Here is an 11,276-nt window from a genome sequence, read left to right as displayed (position 1 = left end):
TTCAGACTATTGCAGAATTGGATTCATAGGTATCTAAAGAAATAGCATGCTATCAGAGATCTGCTTTTGTGTTGCCTCTTAGCTGGGAGATAGATATCTATCCAGTCTAATCATGATATGGATTTTTAAAGCAGGCAGAAGAGCTGCTGTCAGCATGTGTCATTTCACATCCTTTTTGACATAGTGGTCAATTTATATGCTGGCATTTGCAGTAGTTCATTCAAAATGCAGGCAGGGATGAATAATTTTTATTACCCTCTACATATTTAAATCACATGGTGGACTTACGCAGGTTTTTAAATTTGGAACAGAGCTATGGTGTAGGGAGTGAATGTAAATGTGACAACATAGCACTAATCATATTCTGCTTTGAAATAATCTGATTACTTGATAATTTTCTATTCTGTATTGAATTTCACCTCTTTCACTCATTGAAATCCATTAAGTAACATCAATTAAGTGCTAATGCATCCAATCAATAGTGTTACATTACAATATTATGTTGCTTGATACTCCTCGATACTTGTAATATGCTTACAGATTGATTGCATGTAAATGTATTGCACAGTAAGGTTGATGCTTGTGCAATATCATTCAAAGCACATGAAAGATGGTTTTACATTAGAAAATTAATTGGCCTTAAAATGTCTTCATGATCTGTTTGCTAGCAGATTTAACACTTAACATTTCCTGATGCATTTCCTTAAGTGCCAGTGTTAAACTTTAAGTAATTCTTTCCTTCAGGGAAATGTCAGATTTACTTTGAACTAGCTGTGCCGTGCATGTTGTCTCCTCAACATTGATTTACAGACTTCATCCACCGAAAGCAAGATTACTGGCTATGGGAATTGAATGGAAGGGTGCTGCTTCAACTTCAATAATTAAGCAGCAATATTTATAATATTTGTCTGAGAAGTTATTAGATTGATCTTGAAATGCATATTTAATAATACAATGAAACAACCGATATACATTTGTCTTGTCCAACTAATAGAAGTTGAACAAGGAACATTTAAAAAAAAATATATATATACTGTGTATTAGATCAGGCTGCAATGGTGAAGAGAGAAGTAATTTTTCCTGCAATTATATAGACCCTGGAGAAACCATGCTTAGAACACTTAGCAAAAGATTTAAGGTACACAAAAAAGCTGGAGAAACTGAGCGGGTGCAGCAGCATCTATGGAGCGAAGGAAATAGGCAACGTTTCGGGCCGAAACCCTTCTCCAAAGCAAAAGATTTATTTGCTTTGGAGATTTATTGCATTGATTCCTAGGATGGGAGTCTTATGAGGGGAGATTAAGCAGTTTGGGGCCTATTCTATCTAAGATTTTGAAGAATGAAAGGGGCAAGAGTAATTGAAACAATCAAAATGCTTATAGATCTTAATGGCTTAGATGCAGGGATGATATTTCCCCTGAATGGGGTATCTTGTACTGGTAGTGGAGTGGTCTGAAATCACTGAATGCCCTGAAAACAGCCCTGGAAAGGAGTACCAGAAGACACATTTTCACAGTTAGTTATTGCTAGTAAAGTCAAGTTTATTGACATATGCTTAAATGCAGTGAGGTATTTATAAAGAAAATCGTGCTTGTAGTGGACAGCACTATGACAGGCGCACAGACTCGGTCTACAGTTGGGTTCCTCACTAAATTACAGACAAATTCACTCAAATCATGAATAGAAATGCCTATTTTTTATCTTGTTACAATGTTGGCATTAAAATAGAGCAATGGTAGGATCGTTTGCATGGAGTGATAGCAGCAACATTGACAAAATTGATATTTATAATGCCCAAATAAACTATGCAACACATGAAGAACTCATGAATGTTTAAGTAGGACAGGCAGTATCTGGAGCGAAGGAAACCCATTCCTTTGCTCCAGAGATACTGCCTGTCCTACTTAAACATTTAAGTTTTCGGGTCAAAAACAGGTTTCGGGTCAAAACCCTTTTTCAGTCTTCCTTCTCTCCAGCGATGCTGCCTGTCCCACTGAGTTACTCCAGCATTTTGTGTCAATCTTCGGTGTAAACCAGCATCTGCAGTTGATGAATGTTTAAGATTGCAATTAATTATATGGGAAGGAAAAGAAACTTAAATTGCAAGCATTCCAGTGTGTCACAAGACAAAATAATTAATATGCCATTTACTTAGAATGTGCATGCATACACTTGCTCTCAAGACTTGGCCTGAGTGTGGAGTGCAGATATCTGATTCTCTGCATCCATGGAGGTAAAATCCACAATACATGATTTAGGGATGCCCAACCACAGGAATTTATTAACTTCAATGTTATATAATGAAAAACTGCAATAAAACCAATACTATAACTTAATTAAGCAATGCAGATGATCCGGGAATGTTGTGAGCTCATGACTTGAATGATTCATACATGTAATGTTAACTCTCGGGACTAGATTACTACCCATTATCTGCTAGATGTGTAATATACATCAGCACAAAATTCGATGATTGGGATGGGTAAGGAGGCATTTCCCAAATGCATGTTCACTCATGTGAATTGGCCTTGCTCTGCCTTAAGATACTTGCTTAGCTTAATGTTTCAATGTAATACATTGGCCAACCCCCTTATAACTTTGGAGTAGTGTGGTAGCCAAGGAAATCATGAACTTTGTAGGCCAAGGTATAGCTTCCTGGAAGAGTTAGGAAAGGTGGATTTTTTTTTTTTTTTTAGATCATCTTCATGGTTGCTATCAAAATCGTCAAGTATTGTTGCTTATGTGATTTACACATCTTCAATTTCTTGTCCATTCCTACTGTGAAAGCTAAGGTTATTAACGTTAGTGTCAGTTATAAGGGCAGTTTAAATCAAAATTGGAATTTCAGGACGGCAGTGTGGCGTAACGGTAGAGTTACAGCTTATCAGCGCCAGAGACCCAGGTTCGATCCTGACTATGGGTGTTGTCTATACGCAGTTTTACGTTCTCCCAGTGACCATGTGGTCTCCGGGTGCTCCGATTTCCTCCCACATTCCAAAGACGTGCGGTTTTTTGTAGGTTAATTGGCTTCTGTAAATTAGCGTGTACAATAGAACTAGTGTATGGGTGATCGATGATCGGCTTGGACTGAGCCGAAGGGCCTGTTTCCATGCTGTATCTCTAAACTAAACTAAACTAATGATAATGATACTACTGCCCCACCAAAATTATTGGTAAACTGTGAATGGTGATAGATTAGAAAAAGGGGAGGTGTAACGAGACCTAGGTGTTCTTGTACATCTGCCACTGAAAGTAAGCATGCAGGTACACCAGGCAGTGAAGAAAGCTAAATGGCATGTTGACCTTCATTGCGAGAGGATTTGAGTATAGGAGCAAAGAGGTTCTACTGAAGTTGTACTGGGCTCCGGTGAGACCACACCTGGAATATTGTGTGCAGTTTTGGTCTCCTAATTTGAGAAAGGACATTGTTGCTATTGAGGGAGTGCAGCGTAGGTTAACCAGGTTAATTCCCGGGATGGCAGGACTGACATATGATGAAAGAATTGGTCGACTGGGCTTGTATTTACTGGAATTTAGAAGGATGAGAGGATATCTTACAGAAATATAAAATTCTTAAGGGATTGGACAGGCTAGATGCGGGAAAAATGTTCTCCATGTCGGGGGAGTCTAGAACCATGGGTCACAGTTTACGAATAAGGGGTAGGCCATTTAGGACTGAGATGAGGAAAAGCTGTTTCAACTAGAGAGTTGTGAGCCTAGAATTCTCTACCACAAGGCAGCGGAGGCCAATTCACTGAATGTATTCGTGAGAGATAGATCTAGCTCTTAGGGCTAACTGAATCAAGGGATATGGGGAGAAAGCAGGAACAGGGTACTGATTCAGGATGGTACACAAAATTGCTGGGGAAACTCAGCGGGTGCAGCAGCATCTATGGAGCGAAGGAAATAGGTGACGTTTCGGGCCGAAACCCTTCTTCAGACTCTTCAGATTCAGATTCAGGATGATCAGCCATGATCATATTGAATGGTGGTTCTAGGGCCAAATGGCCTACTCCACCTATTTTCTATGTTTCTATGACTGGATAGCACACAACAAAAGCTTTTTACTGGACCTCCGTATGCATGACAATAAACTGAACTAAACTCAAGCACCTATGCAGAATCTACCCCCCCCCCCCCCCACTCCAATAAGCAAGGTGGGATATGTTAGAATTTGAGAGCTTGAAGAAATCAGAGTTCAGACAGTTAAAGGAAATGTTACTGTGATGCGACATGGTAATTTGCTAAAATAGAGTGATATGTAAAGAAGGGCCAGTTAGTAGGTTGGTTTAAAAAAGGTTTAGATTAATGTTCCATATTAACAGATAAACCACATTTAGCTAGATGGTGTTTTTTCGTAAAATGGATCTTCACATAGAATTACTTTGGTTCTGGCAGTGCTGTTTAAGTTATATAACAAGGAAATATAGGCAGGCCTAACCACAAAGATCCCACAATGAGGGCTGATGGTATTGAACGCCGAGCTGTAGTTTATAAACAACAGCCTGACGTAAGTGTTTTTATTGTCCAAGTGGTCCAATGCGGAATGGAGATCCAGTGAGATCGCATCCCCCGTTGACCTGTTGTGGTTGTATGCGAACTGTAGTTGGTCGAGGTTCTTGTCGAGGTAGGAGTTGATATGCACCATAACCAACCTCTCCAAGCACTTCATCACTACAGACGTTAGTGCCACTGATCAATAGTCACTGAGGCACGTCATCTTGCTCTTCTTGGGCACCGGTATTATTGCTGCCCTTTTACAGCAGGTGGGAACCTCAGACCTCAGAAGTGAATGGTTGAAAATGTCTGCAAAAACTCCAGCCAGTTGGTCTGCACAGGTTTTGAGAACTCGACCAGGTATACCATCAGGTCCAGGCGCTTTCCGAGGGTTCACCCCCCTCTGAAGGATCTTCTGACGTCGGCCTCTGTGACTAATACCATCAGGGTGAATGGGGGCTCAGGCACATCAGTGTTCTCCCTATCAAAGTGAGCGTAGAACGCATTGAGCTCATCAGGGGGTGATGCTTCGCTGTCGTTTGAGCTGCCTCCTGATTTTGCCTTGTAGGAGGTGATGGCATTACCGAACATCTGCCTCATACTCCAGCTTAGAGCAAAAGTCCCTTTTGGCCTTTTTGATGGCCTTGTCAAGGTCGTAACGTGACGTCACCAGACCTGAATGCCCGGGATCTTTTCTTCAGAAGAATGCGGATCTCGTGGTTCATCTAAGAGTTCAAGAGACATTATCACATGCACCAATTAGTACAGTGAGATTTGAATTACCATACAGCCATACAAATAAAAAGAACACAATGCACAACAGAATTTCACATGAACATCCCCACACAGCAGAATCAACGTTTCCCACTGTGAGGGAAGGCAATAAAGTTCAGTCCTCTTCCGCTTTGTTCACCCATGGTCGGGGCCTTCAGGCCCTCTCGCCGGGATGATCAGAGCTCCGGCATCGGAACAGAGAACACTCTCAGCGGTTTGGAGTTTCCGAATCGGCCACTTCCTACTGGAGACCGCGGCTCCCGAAGTCCACAGGTCGAGCTGGGCGGAGATTCAATGCTGGTGACCCCAAACAAGAGGTCCCACGACTCCGCAATGTTAAAGTCAGCGCCGTCCGCGGCTGGAAGCTCCGCAGACCACAGCTCCACGATGCAGGCCCAACACTCCGGAGCTCCATCCCCGGTAAGGCATCGCCCGCTCCGCGATGGTAACTCAATGCTGCACCGCTGCTGAGGCTCTGGCAGGAAAGGCCGCACCAATCCAGATAGTGGGCCACGAGGGGGAGCGAAGATGCGACTCAGAGAAAAGTCGTATTCTCGACCAGTTCGTGACTGAGAAGATGGTTTTCCCCCACCCCCCACATAAAAAAAACTAAAAGACCCCAAAAACAAACTTTAGACAGACTAAAAATAATAAAAAGGATGAAAGGCCGAACAGCTGTTGGCGAGGCTGCCGCACGCAGCACCACCCCGTGACCCAAGGCTTATGGTTAGGAAACACTCGGAAGGTTTTTGTTGGATCATAGTCCTCCACACATGTCCATATCTCTGTATCGCTCTATGACTAACTTGATTTGGCTCTTTCATTTGTCATCATGGAAACAGGATTCTTTTTCCAAACCCTGTAAAAACATCATGAACAAACACTAAGCTAGTTGTACTGTAATAATTGGTGTGGTAGGAGCTTGTGTGATCTAACCACCCTTGACTTTTTCCTGATACAGTGGTGCTCTGTTAACATCATCTTCCAAAACAAGACTCTATGCCCAACCAGGGAAAACACATTGAAAGTGGCAGTATTTTGCTTGTTCCCTATTTTAGACCCTGGTTTGTATCACATCACCAGCGCACCAATATCTCAACTTAGTGGTTTAGCTTCGAGGATTTTGGTGGAAGTGGCCCTGAGGATCCCATCTAAGGGCTGCCGCTGAGGCATTATGCATTTGTACCTGAAACATGTGCCTGTGACAATAAAACACTCTTGACTCTTGACTGAGCTAAATCTAAGTAATAAAGTATTTATCTATCTATCTATCTATCTAAATGTACATATGATCGCAGTCAATTGCCTGATGTGCCAGGTGTGTTGATCACATCTCACAGACCTAGCTGCGTGCTCTGGCAAGAAAAGGGAGCTCCCCCTGGACAACGTACGTTTTGTTGAGTGCAGCTACAGGAATACACATGAGGATTGGAACATTGCATCTGATGTTCCATGGGACCTACAACATCGGGAGCATTTGAATCTCCATCTAATGGTCATTCGGTTCAGCAGAAGGACATTATACCTCCTAATGAATTGCTATCTAGAAAAAAACAATGATTCATGACCTATATAGGGCAAAACTATTTGAAAGCAGATTTCATAATTTACCATATTAAGATTTTTGTAAGACAACATCAGTCAGCCATGGAGCACAATGAGGAAAGTATGATAAAAGGGAAAATACACAATATTAAATGTTATCAATTACATTTCAGGATTTCGGTTAAGGGATTTTATACAGTGGCAACATGTAAGAATCAATTGCAGCATGATTCAGCAAATTTGAATCCAACACTAAAGTTTACAGTCACTTCTGCTTGTTGTTGAGGTCGAAACTATGCAGCTCCAAAACATGGATCAAAGACCAGCATTTGCTCACCACAGTAAAACGTGAATACATAACGTGCTTGAAAATCAAGTAAAACTGGTCAGTAACAGGTCATTTGAAGGTAAGTTCACATACAGACAAAATCGTATATTTGCACTTGCTTCATAAAATCTCATATATATAGATATATCTAGATGTAGATAGATTAATATACATAGATATACCAGTAAAGATATATATATATGTATAAATTTACATATCTATACTTGTATATCTATCTATATTAATCTATCTATATCTAGATACTAGATATATAGATAGAGCGAGAGAGATAAAGAGAGAGATAAAAAAGGATTCCAGAACATCTGACAAACCCAGTTGATATTCACCTGCCCCTCAGTACCTTTACATTGTCCGTCACAGGGCAATTCTTCGTGGACACTTGGAAAAAACTAATGGAGTGTGTGGGCCCCACCCTGGTGATTTCTACTCCATGCTGTCCTCATTGACACACACTGGGTGGTCAGGTGATCAGCAATTTCACATGCCAAACATTCCCCAACAGATCCACCTGTCAATCACCACAGCCTCTGTCACCATTTCCACCCTTCCCTCCCCCATCTGGATCCATTTGCCCATCAACCCTCACCTCGCCTCTTTCTACTGGCCGTTTCTCCTTTACACTCTCAGTTCTGATGTCGACCCAAAATGTGTATTATCCCTTTGCCTCTCCAGATGCTGCCCGACCCACCGAGTTGTTCCCGCAACTTGCTTTTGGTTCCATTCATATTGACCAAGATGCTTTATGGAAATGGTAAAATAATTGATCAGTAAATGATTGATACTACAATCAGATGCGACCATAAAATATATACATTATTAAAACTATGCATTTTAATACAAATTTAGTTTATCTCCTGTTTAAGGCATTTTGTGTATATGGATTGCTTCTGTATAGATGTGAGAATTATTGTAGTATTCCCAGGCATTTAATGACAGATATTATTCCTGTAACAAGAATGAAATAAATGATAATAATTGAACATAATATTACCATAAATTTAATAGGATGCTACTGCAGTTTATGTATCACCTGGCTATAAGAGATCTAAATAACTGGTCAACATAATGCGACACACAAACAAAACCTTTCATTAATTTTGAATGTAACTCATACCATTTTTGTGAGAGTAGGACACTGAGATAGCAGCACATTGTGTTCATTTAGTTTATGTGATGGCTCGTATGTACGGCAAGTTAAAATAATTGCTGAGGTTTGTTTTGCTGTAATTTTCCATCTCCATCTGGAACAGGATCAAAAACCTGAATACCTTTTAAATTCTGGATTAAGATTTGGTTCAATAATAATGACATTCCATTGTTTTTAGCCATCAATCTTCTTCAGGTCACATTCAGCCAGAGGTCTCTAGCTGCAACCAAGACAGGTTCTCTGGGGCACCACAGTGGCACAGCGGTAGACTTGCTGCCTTACAGTGCCGGAGACCCTAGTTCAATCCTGTCTACAGGTTCTGTCTGTACGGAGTTTGTACGTTCTCCCTGTAACTGTGGGTTTTCTCCAGGTGCTTTGGTTTTAGACAATAGACAATAATAGGTGCAGGAGTAGGCCATTCGGCCCTTCGAGCCAGCGCCGCCATTCAATGTGATCATGGCTGATCATCCCCAATCAGTACCCAGTTCCTGCCTTCTCCCCGTATCCCCTGACTCCGCTATTTTAAGAGCTCTATCTAGCTCTCTCTTGAAAGCATCCAGAGAACCTGCCTCCACCGCCCTCTGAGGAAGAGTTTCTCACATTTCTTCTCCCACATTCCAAAGACAAGCGGTTTTGTAGGTTAATTGGCTTCTGTAATTTGTCCCTAGAGTATAGGATAGAACTAGTGTGCGGGAGATCGCTGGTCAGCGTGGACTCGGTGGGCTGAAGGGCCTGTTTCCACGCTGTATCTCTAGACTAAACTAAGCTAAAAATTGTCACATGAGGTTGCTCAAAAAGGCAGCCAGGATAATCAGAAACCCATACCACCATGGCCACACACTCATTTCACTCCTGCCATTGGGAAGAATATATAGTAGCCTGAAAACTCTATAATGTCCAGGTTCTTCGAGACAGCCATCTGGCTAGTAAACACTACAACCTCCAAATAAGCTCTGAACTACATAGACTTGGGAGCATTGGTTTTGTCTTTTTTGTCTAAATATATGTTTCCAGGGTACTGTGTTTACATCTTCTCTTGTGCTGCAGGCCATGCTATCCTTTGACTTGTAAGGAATGTAACCGTCTGTGGTTATAGCAGCTGCAATAATATGGGAGATGTTCTGATAAAGAATGAAAGATTTCATATTTATAAAGCAGTTTATATCTTTCTTCAAACGTCCCAAATTATGGCTCAACAATCTCTCTGAAACGTCGATATAAAGCTGGTAAATGTCAGCCAGTAAATATTCTGCTGTGTCCTAACATTGGTACATTAAGTGGCAGCTCAGGAAAGAATCAATTCATTGCTCCTTTTCCACTCAACTCCTCTCCAGGATTTGAAACAAGCATAATGAATTTCAAGTTCAAGTTCAAGTTGACATTATTGTCACATGCACCAATTGGGACAGTGAAATTTGGGTTGCCATACAGCTATACGAATAAAAAAGGAACGCAACACACGATAGAATTTAACATAGACATCCCCACACAGCAGAATCAAGTGTGTTGTGTGTGGGGGGTGGTGGGGAGGAGACAGGGGGAACCGCTTTCCGGTTGCCTCCTCAACGGAGAGGCAACGTTTTCCATGTCGCCTCCCCTCACGGCCTAAACAGCATGGATTTGAGCGGCCTTTCCCAGAGTCGGGCCTGGAGCTTCAGCAGCGGGTGCAGTGTGGACTTTTCCATTATGGAGCGGGTGAACCCTTGCCGGGGGTCGCCAGAGAGGAGTGCTCCGATCGCTGGCCCGCAGACTGTTACATCCTGAAGCCACGGTCTGCGGAGCTTCTAGCTGCGGACGCGGCGTGGACTTCTAACATCCAGAGCCTGGGGTCCCTGGCCAGGGATCCCCGGAGAAGAGCTACGGCCTACAACATCCTGAAGCCGCGGCCTCCGGTAAGAAAGCACCGATTCGGGACCTCCAAGCCGCGGAGTGTGTTTGACCATCCCAATGTCGGAGTTTCAATCATCCCGATGAGCGGGCCTATACATCGGGGTGTACATATCAGCGATTACAGAGGGTTCATGACCCCGATCACCGGTGAACAAGAGGGAGGACTGACTGAACTTTGTGCCTTCCATCACAGTGAAGAATGCTGTGGTGGATGTTTGTGTTAAATCTTTTTGTGTATTGTGTGTTCTTTTTAAGTGTATCGCTGCTGGCAAATTCATTTCACTGCACCTGTGGGTGTATGTGACGAATAAAACTGACTGACTGACTTTAAAGGAAGAAACATAGTTAATACGAGTTTGCTACATAATAAGATTGTTGCAATTCATACTGTAATTTCATCGAACAACTTGCGAAATCATGAGTAGCGAAGTATTGTTAGTAAAAAATGCAGAAGTTTGCTTTTCTGGGTGGACTGAAATTCTGACTAAAGCTGTTTCCTGTAACTTTACTGAAATAGTATCTGAAAATGCGACAACATGTCATTATTTGTCTCAATTTGTATACATTTTCTTTCTCAATGTGTATGATACATAATTTGGAAACCTTAACTATTAAACTAGACTGAGTTCAAATCCATACAAGGGTGTTTGTGAATATTAGTTTAGTTTAGAGATACAGCATGGAAACAGGCCCAAATACCAGCATGTTAGCCATGATGGCATTTGATTGTTGCAGAATCCTCATAGATTCTGGGGGGGGGGGGGGGGGTGGGTATGGAGAGAAGGCAGGTACAGGATACTGAGTTGGATGATCAGCCATGATCATATTGAATGGCGGTGCAGGCTCGAAGGGCCGAATGGCCTACTCTTGCACCTATTTTCTATGTTTCTATTAACTAACATGGAACATGGAACATGGAACATGGAACAATACAGCACATGAGTGGGTCCTTCTGCCCACAATGGTTCAATGGTGCTTTATTGTCACGTGTGAAAAACAGTAAATTATTTTTGGAGTCACCAGATTTAGCTCCATTTCCACAGCCCAGTCCATGCTCTAGGTCTTATGGAGCGG

This window comes from Amblyraja radiata, chromosome 1, assembly GCF_010909765.2.
Source record: "Amblyraja radiata isolate CabotCenter1 chromosome 1, sAmbRad1.1.pri, whole genome shotgun sequence".
Classification (NCBI taxonomy): Eukaryota; Metazoa; Chordata; class Chondrichthyes; order Rajiformes; family Rajidae; genus Amblyraja; species Amblyraja radiata.
Note: the sequence above shows the minus strand (reverse complement) of the source record.